This window comes from Chionomys nivalis, chromosome 22, assembly GCF_950005125.1.
Source record: "Chionomys nivalis chromosome 22, mChiNiv1.1, whole genome shotgun sequence".
Taxonomy (NCBI): Eukaryota; Metazoa; Chordata; class Mammalia; order Rodentia; family Cricetidae; genus Chionomys; species Chionomys nivalis.
The window spans coordinates 22,524,696-22,539,857 of record NC_080107.1 but is presented as its reverse complement, the minus strand read 5'-3'; positions in this window follow the sequence as shown (position 1 = coordinate 22,539,857).

The following is a 15,162-nucleotide window of genomic DNA, read 5'->3' as shown; positions in this document are numbered from 1 at the left end:
AAATATGGATTTGAAACTTCTCAAAGAAAACAGTACCTAAGAAAGCTCCAGAGCTATAATCTCAAAGAGCATTTATTGGCTGCATGTGAAGATAGCCAGATAGGATTGGGATAGAAGCTCTCCATTCAGTCCACTTTCAGGCACTGAAATCATTCCTATACCTGCCTGGCTCCTCCAGGAACTGGAGAATATAAATATATCTTAAATCAGAACAGTTGCTGCTTTCTCAAAGATACATAAGCATGTGCTATTTCAATGATTCAGATTTTCCCAATTCTTCAAGCAAAGGTAGGTATTTGAGTTTTATGGAAAATATTTCTAGTTTTTAAAGTGAGCTACAAATTCATGTTAGCACTATGGCTACCGAATGGCATACCTGTGCGCCGCTAGCCTGTGTTCTTTCCTGAACTGCTGAAGAAGATGTGTTCTATTCTGATACTGGTTTCACACTAAAGGCACAGAACACTGCTAACGTTCTGGTGAGTTTGGGGTCAGAGACCTGTCATCAGACTGACTAGGGTGCCACAGTGGTATCCGTGATTTGCGTCAGCTCCTTTTGTTTCCGTGGCGGTCCAGATGGAGTGGTTTGGTTTGGCTAAATTTGGAGACTACATATTCTGTTGAGACTACCGACTTGACCAATCAATTCAGCTTTTATACAACAAAAAAGAATAAGAGACAATAGTTTAAAATTTGCGGTGCTTGTGCCCTGATAAAATTTCATTTACAAAGTGAGACAGTGAGACACAGTAGATCCACAATCTGTAGCGTGTCTACTCCTGGTCTAACCTTGGTATCCAAACAACTCTGTGATTCTGAAAGAAGACATTTGAAGACTCTGAACCTCACTCTCTTCTTCGGGAAATAAGAGTTTACAGCCGCCACATTAACTAACTTACAAGGACGCTGAGGCCATACCTAGGATGAAATTAGGTAACTTATTGAACAGTGCTTTGTAAATTGCCAAGTGGCATGGGTTGTTTAATGATTAACACCAAAATTGATGCTTCAACAATAAATACTGGCCGCCTGCCAAACCATCATCATTGTTTTCCTTCCTTCTATTCCTCCACTCAAATATCTTCTGGCTTATTCCTGCTCTGGAACCCCCCTTGAGATACGTACGCATGCCTGCTTATCAACACACAGCACAGCACAGCACAGAGAAATTCCGCATCCCTGGGATTCTATTCTTACTGGATCTTGCTGAACCCTCAGTCCTCTGATTTCATTCATTCCCCTAGTAGACTTGCAAGCTACCTCTCCAAAATCCTTCTTCATATTGGCCCACTAATGGCAGAATGAATATCATCGCTGACCCAATTTTCTATCTAAGAGGAGTCATTTGCAGACAAATGGTTTATCCAAATATGCCCTTGGGCCATCTTACTAGAGAAACCTAAAGGTTCAAGTGGAGTGTGCCATTCCTTTTATTTTATTAGATTACTTCCAAGAAACTCACTTATAGTCCCAAACAGCAACTAGACTCTTGCAAACCAGGAGAAATCTGAGCCTAGAGAGTGGTGTGTGAAGCTACTTTCAAATGTGTGTAGAACTGTATTAACAAAGCAAGAGCCACAGTGTAGAAAAAGCAAGCTTGGTTAGAAGAAAGACTTGGTTCACACCTGCTGGCCACTCCTTTATCTGAAGAGCCAGTCCCCTGCTTGGTAAATGGCACCCCTCTCTTTTATAGTACTAGTTCCGATCATAAATATAAAAGGCTTCCCTTACTGGATTCTGAGCTGAGTGAGAGCGGAGAGACCTTGTCTACTGTGTATTTCAGCCACTATTTCAGGGCCTGAGTTAGAATAATTATAGAATGAAAAGCATATGTTAAATCAAAAGTACTCATTACAAGTATAAAAGAAAGTGCTTGGATGAATTTAGAAGATCTAATTCATAATTCTTTACAAATTAGAAATACAAATTGAAGAATAGCTGGGCTTCATGGCATCCAGGGCTGGGTCTAGCATTGTCTCTAGACCCAGTGGAGTCTTCTGCATTGCAACTACTGTTCCCATCTGACAGTGGACGTATTTTCTGGTGAGAGCTGTTGAATGACCCGTTCCATCATAAGGCCTTTGGACCAGTATTTCCACCCGTGGCTGTTACCTAGAGCCAGCACTGGCCTAGCATCCTTTGTAAACCTTTCTTCCCAAGTTTGCTGTTTGTTCTTTCACCGGTATTTTGAAACCTGCTTTGGTAGGAGTAGTCATGTCATAAAAATGAGCAAATGCCACAATCATCATCAATTCACACACCATTTGCTAAGCTGGAGGCTGATTAAATGGTACAGAACCTGACAGGTGAGCCCTTGGACACTGTGAGGAAGAACTAATAAGGGTGCACCAATTCTAACTTAATTATATAATGCCAGGCCAGAAAAAGCCACCATTCCATTCTTCCGAAGAACTCGAACTTCCCAGGTCAAACCCCACTAAGTTCTAGTGGCTGCTGGTTCCTGTCATTGTTAAAGATTCTTTGCCTTGTCTATACGTTGCTCTTCAATTTATGCCTGTCAGAACAAGAGAGGAAGAGATGATGGATGCCAAAGAGTTACTGCTTTCTGTTCACTTCTCTGGTCTTTGTATCATCAAGTATTACATAATCTAACAAATATGACTATTGGCCCAAAGGGTTTAAACCATGTAACAAAAAAAAAAAAATGTTGAAGTATTTTCTCCTGCATTTTAAGGGACTTTCTCATCTTCATCAAGCAAGAAGGAAATATTTCTTTTAACATGCCCCCACAAAGGTCTTACATACTTAGAAGGAAAATAGACAATGACCACCAGCCGAGTCATGGCTTCCTAATGTCAACACCATTTGTATTTTGTTTTTATCTTTTCCATCCAGCTAAAAATCTTATTCGTCTAGAAATCATACTTTGGATTCAGCTTTACATCTTAACATGATTACATATCGAAAAATAAATCTGATTTTTAAAAAAATTAAGTTCTAAACAAAAAAAATCCACTAGAATGGAAATTGGTACATAAAAAGAACACACTGCATGAGAAAATATAAGGATAAATGGAAGCTCCTAGTGCTTCCACCTGGATTAATTTCACTCTTTGATAAAATAGATGCACAGATATTTCTAAATATTTGAGGAACTTCTGCAAATAATAGTGTTCTACTATCTGATCTTGAAGTTGAAGTTATAAAGGAGCTGAAGCTCAGCCCTCACATCCCTTAACTAAAGAGGAAAGCTTCCTTAAAGTTGAACAGTAAAGAGAAGAATTTATTTACTTGTTGGTGCATTATCAGATTTTAAAATAGTGCTTACAGAATTATTTGGGTGTGTGCTTGTGCATGTATGTGTATGTGCGTTTGAATGGAGGCCATGTATGCCAGTGCCCACAAAAGGTGTTAGATTCCCTGGAGCTACAGGCAGTGGTGAATGACCTGATCTAGATATTAAGAACGTAACTCAGGTCCTCTGGAAGACTAGTAAGTATTCTTAACTGATGAGCCGTCTTTCCAGCCCCATAATTTTAAAGTGAATTTTAATGAATGATGTAGCTAGGTGCATAGGCCACAAAAAGGCTAGATGCATTAACCATACCGGGATCTTCTAATTAGGGTTTTGCTTTGTTTTGCTTTGTGACCACCTGTGCATGTAAGTGAGCGTGTGTTTGTGTGTGAGTACGTATGTGTATACATGTGTTAACACAAGGAATTCAATTGGTAACCTGCTTAACATGTGTGAGATACCAGCTTCTAACCCCATCACCAAATAAGGTGCGGTAGATATATTGAAATTGCCAACTATAACTGTAGGTGATCTTATATCTCCTTTCAGTCTCTCCAGCCTCAGTTATTAGGTCCATTCATGAGTGTTTGGAGATAGATTTTTGTCTTCCTGATGCATTGACTCTATAAGGAATATTTTATTCGCTCTGGGTAAATTCCTCATCCCGAAGCTCACCTTTTCTAATAGTCGTGAAGCTATAATGTGGAATGAGAAAGAAGTAATTTACATTCATGAACATCTTTACTTTTTCAGCTTTCATCCCTGCATCTGTCCAAGTTCACATCAAGTGTGCTTTCCTTTGGTCTGAGATTCCGTTAAATTTTTTTTCCCCAGTGGGAATTGTTTAGGGTGAATTCTTTCAGCTTTGGTTTATTTGAAAAAGCTTTATTTTAACCTCATTTTTTTGTAGGATACTTTCACAGTGCATAAAATTTTAGGTTGACAGTTTTACTTTCCATACTGAGAAATGCCATTCCGATGACTCTGACTCTCATCACCTCTAATGAGAAGTCTGTGTTCCTATCTTCACTCCTCAATGCATGTGTCTTTTTCCCCTGACCACTTTGGATATATTGTCCTTATTACCAAACCTTGGTAACTGTTAATAAACAAAGTCTGGGTGTCATGTTAATGCTTATGGGGTTTTGTTTGTGCTTAGTTTCTGGGACGTTGTGGGGCGGGATCCTTAAATACATGTGAAAATGATATTCCTTGTTTTGGAAAGCCTTTACACATTAGTCCTTCGAGCACATTTCTGTCACTCCTCTTTCAGGGAGACTCCAGTTTTTCCTGTGTAATTCTGTGAATACTGTCCCTAAATTACTCCAATTTTCTCACTGATTCTACTTTTTACCCTTCCGGAATTCATTTTGAGTAATTTTTAGTGCCAGGCCTTCAAGATCATTGACCTTTTTTGAACTGCAGTCTTTAATCTGCTGACATTTTAGGCAGTGAGAATTCTCATTACAAATAACAACTTCCAATTCTATGAATTTTAATTGAGTTCTTATCACATCTCACCTCCATATTTACATTAAATGTATGTTTTCTTTTTAAATCCATGAACATAATAATCATATTGAAAGCAGATCTATGAGTATCTTTGACTCACTGTCTCCTTCTGGTCCCTTTCAAGGCTGTATTTGATATGGGATTCTCCTCTGTATGCTGTGAATATGTTTTATTACCATTGGTTAATAAAGAAGCTGCTTTGTCCTACGGCAGGGCAGAATATATATATGAGGGAAAATTAAGCTGAATTTAGGGAGAAAGAAGGCTGAGTCAGGCAGATGCCAGGTTACTGCCCAAGAAGCAAGTGAGGTAACAAGCCACAGTCCTCATGTTTAAATAGAAAATAGTAGAAATGTATTAATTTAAGATGTAAAAACTAGCTAGAAATACACCTGAGTCGTTGACCAAACAGTGGTGTAATTAAAATAGTTTTGTGTGATTACTCAGGTCTAGGTGGCCAGGAAATGAAACCACAGTCTTTACTTATATAATGATGTCCAATGTTCGGCAATCTACATCCACATAAAGCCTAAGAAAGCTTTAAAAAAAAAAGTGGGGGGAAGGGGCTTCTAGACCCACAAAAATGGGAGTCAATTGGAGTTTCTTGGTAGTTGCATTTTCTGCTGTCCACAAGCAGAGGCGTGTCTTCTTTAGGAGATGGTTTCCTAGTTTGTACTGATTGCAGAAATGGCTCTGGCTCTTTTGGGAGGTCCTGCCTCAGAGCATTTAAATGGGGTTAGTGAGCCAAGTGCTACGAGATGCTTAATAGTAACATAGACAGCCCACTGCATCTCTGGGGCTGGGGATGTGAGCATGGATCACAGAGGCAGTGAACATACCTCTGCCATGTTGGGTGGGGCAGAGGAAACAGGCAAATTTGCAGTGCTAGTCCTAGTCATGCCTGCTTAGTATTAAAAAAAAAACAAAAACAAAAACAAAACCCTCACCTCGTCAGAAAATGATTACAGATATACAATAAGACAGATTCAGACAAAAAAAGATCTCTGAATGGGTCAACGTGTTGTATAACTGTACATGGGCTTAGGAGAGAGAGGAAAAAGGAGTACAGACAGCCATAGATTAAAGGAATAAAGATAAAATAAATATAAAAAAGAGAGGAAAATGGTGGGGATATAGAAATGAATACTTTACATTGATATGGACTTTGATTTATTAATATAAATTTAAAGTCAATTTTGTTATATGTATATTTCTACTCTGGTTTAAGGTATTATGTTTATATAGCTCATTTAAAATGTAATATATAATTTAAAATTACAGATTAATAGTCATTTATAATAGTCAAACTTGAAGTCATGTTAGTTAGGTTTTCTAGTATACAGAGATATATTTCAGTTAGATAGATAATCTTCAACACTTCAAAGACCTACAGAATAAGGCATTTTAAAGGTTTTATTAGACTTTTCTTGACAGTGAGACATGTCTGCTTCTGACAGCACCAATTACTTCAAAGAGGTTGATAGGCATTAAGAAAACTTGTTACAAAATTTGCCTTCAATGTGACAAGGCTAGCCATTTGGGCAAGAAACTGCTCCAGCCTTGACTTCTTAATGGTATACTGTATAAACTGGACATGCAGGATTCACAGAAAAATGGGCTGCTGAACTTGCCAAAAGAAGGTGAGATAATCCATGAAAGAGTCTGCTAGGCATTCTGCAGGACACAAAAGGAAGCGACTGACAAACTGCCAATATAGGTGAAACAGTCTTTCAAATTTCCTGCTTCCTGGAAAAGTCTGCCAGATACAATTGGCCAGTAGGCCAAAAATGAGTGCCTGCAATGTTAAAGAAGAACTTTCAGTGACTGTCCAGGCAGCAAGATGTCTCTGTCAATTCTAAAATTTTGGAAGTTGCTACAATGCACTTCATGTTTACTTAGGTAATAGTATATCCTTCTGTAGTCTTTGATGGACTTGAAGACAGATAGTTATAGTTTTTCTTAGTTATGATAAAAGATGAATTAAATATGAAACTTTAGACTCACAAAGATAAAATAGATAATAGAATATTTTTCTTTAATTTTATCATATACAAACAGACTAAATATTGTAACTGTAATTCTTGCCTGATACCTGTTTTGTTACATGTAATTTTACTATGTTAAAGTTAAAACCTTCCTTTTTTATTTAGACAGAAAAGGGTAGACAATGTAGTATTCCCCTCTATATGCCATGAAAATGTTTTATTATGGTTAATAAAAAAGCTTCTTTAGCCTATTACAGGGCAGAATATAGCTAGGTGGGAAAACTAAACTGAATGTAGGGAGAAAGGAAGTAGAGTCAGGCAGACGCCATGTAGCTTCCCAAGAAGCAAGAAGTGAGGTAACAAACCACGAGCCTTGTGGTAAAATATAAAATAATAGAAGTTGGTTAACTTAAGATGTAAAAGCTAGCTAGGAATATTTCTGAGCTTTTGATGAAACAGTGGTATAATTAATAAAGTTTTTTTGTGATTATTCAGTCTGGATGGCCAGGAAACAGAAGCACAGTCTCCATTTACATGTATTTCTATTTATCTTCTCTTCATCGGATGTGCAGAAATTACTATTTTTATTACACACTGGACAATGTAGATGTTACATTGCTGAGTGTGTGATTTCATTACATTAGTTTTAATCATTTTGATCTTAATCTACATTTTAAAATGTTTTGGTGAATCCCTTTGCTATTTAGGGAATTTGTTTTTATTGTTTAGAGTAGACCTATGAGAGCCATTGTTCCACCTGTGAGAGCCTCAGTACTGTGGTATAGCCTTGTCTCAGGTTGCTCTGACATGTTCCGTGTATTCACTGAGGTTCCCTTACTCGGGCTCTTGTAACAACTTTCACCCCTGCATAGGCTTAGAAAATTATTTGGTTTTGACCCATTTTATTGTATTATAGCAAATATCTGAGGCTAGGTAACTTCACAATGAAAAGGTGTATATCTTGTTCACACCTTTGGGGGCTCAAAAGCGTGACACCAGCATCAGTTCAGCTTAGGAAGGGCCTCATTGAGGATGGCATCGCAATCATATCACAAGACAGGAAAACAAATAACAGCTAGGAGCCAGCTGGGGTCACCCTTCTAATCTCAACACTTCTCATTAAGCCTTGTCTCAAGGTTCCAACACCACACAAGCCTCCAGCCAAGACCTCAGCCATTGCATCCTTTAAGATTGCATATTCCTGAGATGTTCATACTGGCCAGCCTCACAGAATTTTATTCTATTCATTTGCAAAGCATTATTTAGCCCAAAGACTCAAGCACGTCACTGTGTACAAATATATTGTCCATGCCCTTTATCTAGTTTCCTTCCCTCTGTTATGTGGCTCTATAAATCCTCACTGTCTGGATCTCTAGTTTCCTCCACTAAGCAACAGATGACGAATATCTGCGATGCACAGATGGAGAACTGGGGGCAGGTAGGGTCTCCATCTGTGCATCACACAGGTCTAGCGTACATGGCTTGCCTCATTTGGAGTCTTACTCACTTGACTTGCACTCTCCCAGAAAACTGCTGTGCCTAGAGGGTGGACCGCTTTCTTTCTCCTAAGTGCTCTTCCCTAGGCTGCTCAGTGTGTGATGATAAAAAAAAAAAAAAAAATTGACTTTAAACATTGCCCTTGTTTTCAGACAGGGCAACTCTCATAGTCAAAAGCAGAAGGCTTAAAATTCTTCAATGAATTTTATTAGCACATGGAAGCAAGATTAATTTGACATCATCGACTAAGGTGAACTGGTTTCCGATTTATTGTCATAACAAGTTACAACAGCCTTATGGGCTTAAGCAGCATACATAAATATGCTAGGAGTTCCAAAGATCGGGGCCAGTAAGATGGCTCAGTGTACCAAGCCCAACATCTTGGGCTTAATCCCTGGTACTCACATGACAGGAGAGAATTGACTCCTTTCCACACGTGAGCTGTGGCTCAGCGCTTCCCCACAAATAAATAAAAATGTAATAAAAATTGGGGTAGAGGAGGCTGGAAAGGTGATCGGCGTTAAGAGTGTATGCTGCTTTGCAAAAGAATCCAAGTTCAGCTTCCAGCACCATTGTCCGAAGCTGACAACTATCTCTAACTCCAGCTATAGGGGATCTGGCACTCTTCTGGTCTCCAAGGGCCCTAAACGACACACACATACTCACAAATACAAGCACAAATACACACACTCACATTCATATATATATACACATACACACACACACGCACATGCGTGCACGTGCTTGCGCACCCCTAAACAAGAGTTCAGAAGCCCAAATCCAGTTAACGAAGTGTTAGCCATCTTGCATTCCACCCTGAAGGCGCTACTATAAGGGAGGCTATTTCTCTGCCTGTAACAACCTCCAGCAGCCCCCACCTCCCACCTCCAAAGCTAGTCACAGTGAACCCCTTCTTCCATCTTCTCCCATCAGCACATCTACCTCTGCTCTTCTCCATCTCTCCTCAACTTTGTGAAGCATCCGGTGATGATGCAAGGCATGACCAGCTCCCAGTTCTAAATTCAGCTGATTAGCTACTGTATTCCCCCTGCATCAGTAAGGTCCCTTGGCCATGCCACCAATGCTGTTCACAGTTCTGTGGATTTCCTAATTGATTAGGAATTTGTGGGGCTGTTCACCAGCCACATGGGGCACATAAACAATTCACCACCACATCCTTATATTTTCATAGTGGACTTGGCTTTAAATCTAAGTTCAAAATAACTTCTCAGGCAATTTTAAATCCCCGCTGTATAAAGTCGTAAGGATAACATTGGCAAAAGACTGTCAAAACATAAAAACCAGCTTCCATTTATATTTTTGTGAGCTAGAATATAAGACAGGAGGAAAAAATTAAAAATTCACATGTGTTTTTATGTCTTCTATGCAGTCACAATTTATATTAACTATATAAATAGCTATAGACACAGACAGGATTGCTACGGTTTATCTTATACATGGTAACTGAAGCTTCATTCTGAAGCTATTGCCTATTTGAATGTACACTCCTTTTTCCAACATTTGGAGTCACTTTGTTTTTTACGTGGTTGTAATTTTCCCTTTTTGTGTTTGTCCACATCAAATGTCCTGCCCTTAAGGGTTATGATCAAAGTTGGGGATATACCCTGAGACTAATACTCCATGGTCACCTCAAGGCTTTATAGCTAGTAGAAGTGAGCACAGCTCCTATCCTGTCGAATATTAAAATGTGAGGGGAGAAGTCCTTCTTTACATTTTGCAGTGTGAACAATGTGAAGTGAACAGTAAGTCTTTCTGTGTGGGGAGACATTGGCAAAGACTCTCCGTCAAATGTCAGCCTGCTTGCTCACTTCTCTAGTTTCTCTCCTCTTCTCGTTTTGCAACTTCTTCAGTGTGTTCTCTTGGAGCTGCCTGTTTTCTTCCCAAGTCAGTCAAACATTTCTGGAAAGGTAGACCTCTCAGTTTTCCCTCCACTATTTATTTCTTGGCAAAAATTGCCTGCGACTGCTTGACTTATGACTTGAAGAGATGGTCAGCAAGTCAATAATTGCTACCCATGTTCCTGAAATTGTGCCAGCCTCTTGTGTGTGTGCGTGTGTGTTTGTGTGTGTGTGTGTGTGTGTTATTTCTAAAGTCTTCCTTTTCTTTCAGACCGTGTGTGATATTATGGCTCACGGTAAACATTAATAGAGATTATTATGGGTGTGACTGACAGAAGAAGGAGTCTCTCGAAAACACTTCCGTGACTCAGCAGATTCTCCAAAAAGCTCCCAAGGCATTTATCACACTCCGAACTGATGATGTTACCACCCTGTCATTTTGATGCCATGATGACAAAGCCACCCAACCCCTTAGATCTATCTTAGGAACTGCCATTTTCATGGGAGAGCAACTTTAACAAGAGGCATCTTTGGATAGTGCCAAGAATTTTGGTTAACATCTTCCCTTTTACCCTAGAGCTGTTTGTTTTCAATGTCACCAATCTTTTCTCACCTGTCACCTCCTTTTAAAACCTTTGCTTAAACTTCACTTGATTGGGCCTCTTTCTGAATGCCACCCCAACTACTATCTTCTGAGTATTCATATGTAATCTGTGTGTTTCTGGATGTTAAAAAAACAATGCCTAACTAAAATTTTGCTCAGTTCCCTCTAAAGCAAACCATGCAAAATTTATATAGGAATTCTCACCTTCAGGTTTTCTGGAGTATGCACAGTGTTTTGAAGTTTGATCCATTTTACACAGCAACCAGGAATCCTCACATGGTTTGAAAAACAGGAACATTTTCCAAGTCTGGGTCAACAATCTTCAATAACCTAGAATGTATTTGTGTGTGTCCAGACCAAGGCCTTAAGGTTCTCTCTGCCTCTCTAGTTGGAAAAGCCCTGGTAGTTTGGGGTGAGCATAGTAAGACACTTGCCAACTCTGTGCAAGACTCTGGGTTTGATTCCCAGCTCCAAAAATAACCCCAACAATGACAACAAAAACATGGCTGAACGGAAGAACCCTAGGAAGGAGCTCCATGGTAGGCCACATTTATGACATTACCATTCTGCTAGTACCATGAAGACGGGGGAGAAACAATCACTATTTATTAACTATCAAGAGTGTGTGAAATGATGCCTGATATGAAGAAACTCACATTCTGGAAGAAAAAAGCAGCAGAGGAAAAAAAATAAAACAGCCGAAGGGCAAAAAGGCTCACAATAGGTAGGAACAACTTTCTGCTGGGCAGGCAGCGTGGGAACTATAAACCCAGCCATGTCATGGGAATACCTATGCAGTACAAAGCTCCGAAAGCAGAGGAGATTGCCATGGAGGTGAGGATACAGGGACTCCTGGTCTCAGCATCTCAACCCTCTTATCTGCAAGTGGGATCAGAAATGACTCTTATCAAAGAACTAAATGAGTTAATGTTAAGCTCTTAAAAGTGTCAGCGCAGAGCAAATGACTTTTGAAATGGACCAGAATGACTTTTTAAACAGGACTCACTCCGGGGAACTTGGTATTGGTGGTGGTAAGATGAGGGAAAGTGGAGAGAGACGTCCAAGGCAGGTTTGGTTACAGGGACCATCATGAGTGCACTGACTACGCTGAGATACAAGAGACTGTGTGCCCCTGATGTGGATGGGTGAGGGTCCTGTCCCCAGACTCCTAAAATGCAGAGGGCACGCTATATCTTGGCAAGTTTGTCTTTGAAAAACTTCTTGTCTGGTGTTTCTTAGCACTTACTACAGGCTTGACTCTGGAGTAAATTAGCAGCAGACGGTACTAAAAGAAGAGCTTTGTGGCCCACTTTCAGCCGGGCCAATGAAGAGATATATAGACCAAGACATGGTACCTACTTAAACTATGCTGAGAACTCACAACCTTGGAAAAATTGTAAGAATGTGCCAGTATTCAGCTGTATTAATAATGTTCCACCAGATACTAAGTCTATCTACTGTCTTGCCAATACAAAATCATCTTTTAAAAAAAATTCAGTTACATGTGTTTTGATAGCACCTGCTTGGCTCAGATCATCAACAAACTGCCTTACAGTTTTGTACTACTGAATGGATTTCTCAGGCTACTGATCTATATGCTTTTCAAATTGGAGCGTATTCAGGAAGAGACCAATTATTTAAATTTGCCCAAATTTGGACTGTGGTAAGAAAATCTACTTAAAGAAACATGGCAAGCACCAATTTCAGTCTTCTTTTTTGTGTCCTATAGCTGAGAAGCAGACAGAAGAGGTTGGCCATTGTGTTGTCAAGGGAAAAACAGCAGAGAGCCAGATTGACTCCTTTTGGACAAATCCGCCCTTTGGGGAGCCTGACCCACTGCTGTTGAAAGGGCATTTTTCTCAAAAGAAATGCATTTGCCCAATGCTGTTGCAACTATCCTCTGATGCATGCTGCCCTACGGCATGAAACTCCCTCCCTCCCCCCTTTTTTTCTTTGATATTGCCAAGTGCCCCCTCTGGAGCCAATAGCTTGTTTACCAGACACACACCAGGGACCAAGAGATCCCAGAAGCTGGGGACATGATCTCATACACATTAAGATTAGTTACTGCCAGCTCCCAGCTTAGTCTCAACTCCCAAACTCTCACCACTCTAAGGGAAGAATGGATATGTAGTGAATTTTCCCAACCATGAAGGGTTCCGGAGGAAAAGCAGAAATGATTCCCTATATGGCCTTCATCTTGAGTAGCTCATCTTCATTGAATTAAGTTAACCTACATCAGCAAGATTAGTAGATGCCTGCTTAGGAGGATTCAAAGACACTTGCAATGTTTTCTTAGATCCCTCTGTAGCTAGAAGAATTCTCCATCCTGGTAGTCTCCCTGGACCAGTTTTATTCCACCCGCCTGTTCCTGGAGCCACTTATGAAAGAACCACTCTGAAACTTAATATTAATTACATACGCTTTGTTCTTTTAGCTCAGGCTTCTTATTAACTAACTCTTACATCTTAAAACCATTTCTATTATTTTATATTTTACCACGAGGCTCCACCTTCTTTCTCCCAGCATTCAGTTTAGTTTTCTCGCCTAGCTATATTCTGCCCTGCAAAACACCTTCTTTATTAAGCAATGGTAATAAAACATATTCACAGTATCCAGAGGAGAAGCCCACATCATAACTCCTTCTATATTCTCAATCTGTGGGTTCTAAGGTATTAGGTTTTCAAAAATTAGCATTTATTGGATTTACTTTGGGGGCTTATTAAAAACAGAGCTTACTGGTTCTTTATTGTATTCCCCCACCCAGAGTGTCTAATTCTATAGGTCTGAGGTCTACACTGGTAAACTCTACACATAACAAATTTCCAGTTCGTGTCTTTGTCGCTGATATAAATAACACGATTTGAGAACTATTGCCTTAATGTATCAACTGGAGATCTGAAAATCGCCTAGCAATAAAAAGGGGGAAATTCTACAAGCCACATAAAATAGTAGAAGGGTTTTGAACAGTAGCTTCAGAAAACAAAAGCCTGTGAAAAAAACCACTTGAAGATGGAGAAAGAATAGAGGAAAATTTTGAAAAAATGAAAGGCCACTGTTTTTGGTCTTTACACCGGGCCAAGATCAGTGCCTGTTTTTGCCAAACAAGTTGGAAAAACGCATAAATAATGGTTGTTCTTAGGAAAATAAGGGCTAGGCTGTGCCTGTTCCAGCCCCACCTAAAACTATGAAACTCAAGAACCATAAAAAATAAACTGTTTCCAAGTGACTGAATCCTAGAACAACATTAAAGGATATTTACAGGAACACAAAAATATCTGAAAGCCAGTAAGGTAAATTTTGCAATGTCCGGAATCTAATAAAAAAAAAAACCCAAAAACTATCAGATTTATGGAGAATCAAGGAACCTCTAATGAGAAGAAAAAATGGACTGAAATGAATCCATAACTGACATATGTAATGATCGGAATGGAAGGACATTAAAGCAGTTATCCTAACTATATTCACTATTGCCAATCACTGTAACTAAAGACAGAGATATTTTTCAAAATGTTTACATTGAGCTATACAAATTAAAAATTTTCAACATGCAAGATGAAAAAATGAATTTGAGGGTTTAATAATATACTAAGTCTTATAGAAAAGATTAGCGACTCTGAAGACCCTAGAATAGAAACCATCCAAAATAAAACACAGAAGAAAAGAAACATGGTATCCACCAACGATCTGTGGGAATTCAGCAGCCGAAATAATGTATTATAACTGGGGTTTCCGGAAGAATGAAAGGCACATTACCCACAGATCAAGGAGGAGAAAATGACAGTGATATCTCTCTCTCTCACGGGAATAATACAAATAGGAAAATAGTAGAATGGCATCTTAAAAGTCCTAAAAATTGCCAACTGAGACCTTGGAGCTCTGAGAAGCAGAGACTTCTCCAGATATACAAAAGCTGAAAAAAATTATTACCAAAAATCCACACTATAGCAAACAGGAAAGGCTAAAAGGAGAGGATGCCTGGTGAAAATATTGACTGTTACAATGCAAAGAGCGCCTCTGTTCAAAGTATAAAATTACTACTGAGAAGCCGGGCGGTGGTGGCACATGCCTTTAATCCCAGCACTCAGGAGGCAGAGGCAGGCGTATCTCTGTGAGTTCAAGGCCAGCCTGATCTACAAGAGCTAGTTCCAGGACAGGAACCAAAAGCTACGGAGAAACCCTGATTCGAAAATTAAAAAAAAGAAAAAAAAAATTACTACTGAGAGCTTGAAAGTTTTCCCCAGTTTCCTCTGGACAACAGGGACTTATCCAGATGAGCCCCTTTTCTCAGTGCATCACACCAGAACTGACAGAAAACAGGGACCTTGGAAAGACTCAAGGGTAGCACAAGTTTACCACGCTTAGACTAGTTCTGACTAACCCGACAAGGGCCCTACTTGATGAGGCATACTACATATTTTTATGCTTGGATTAACTTTTAAGGCGCTT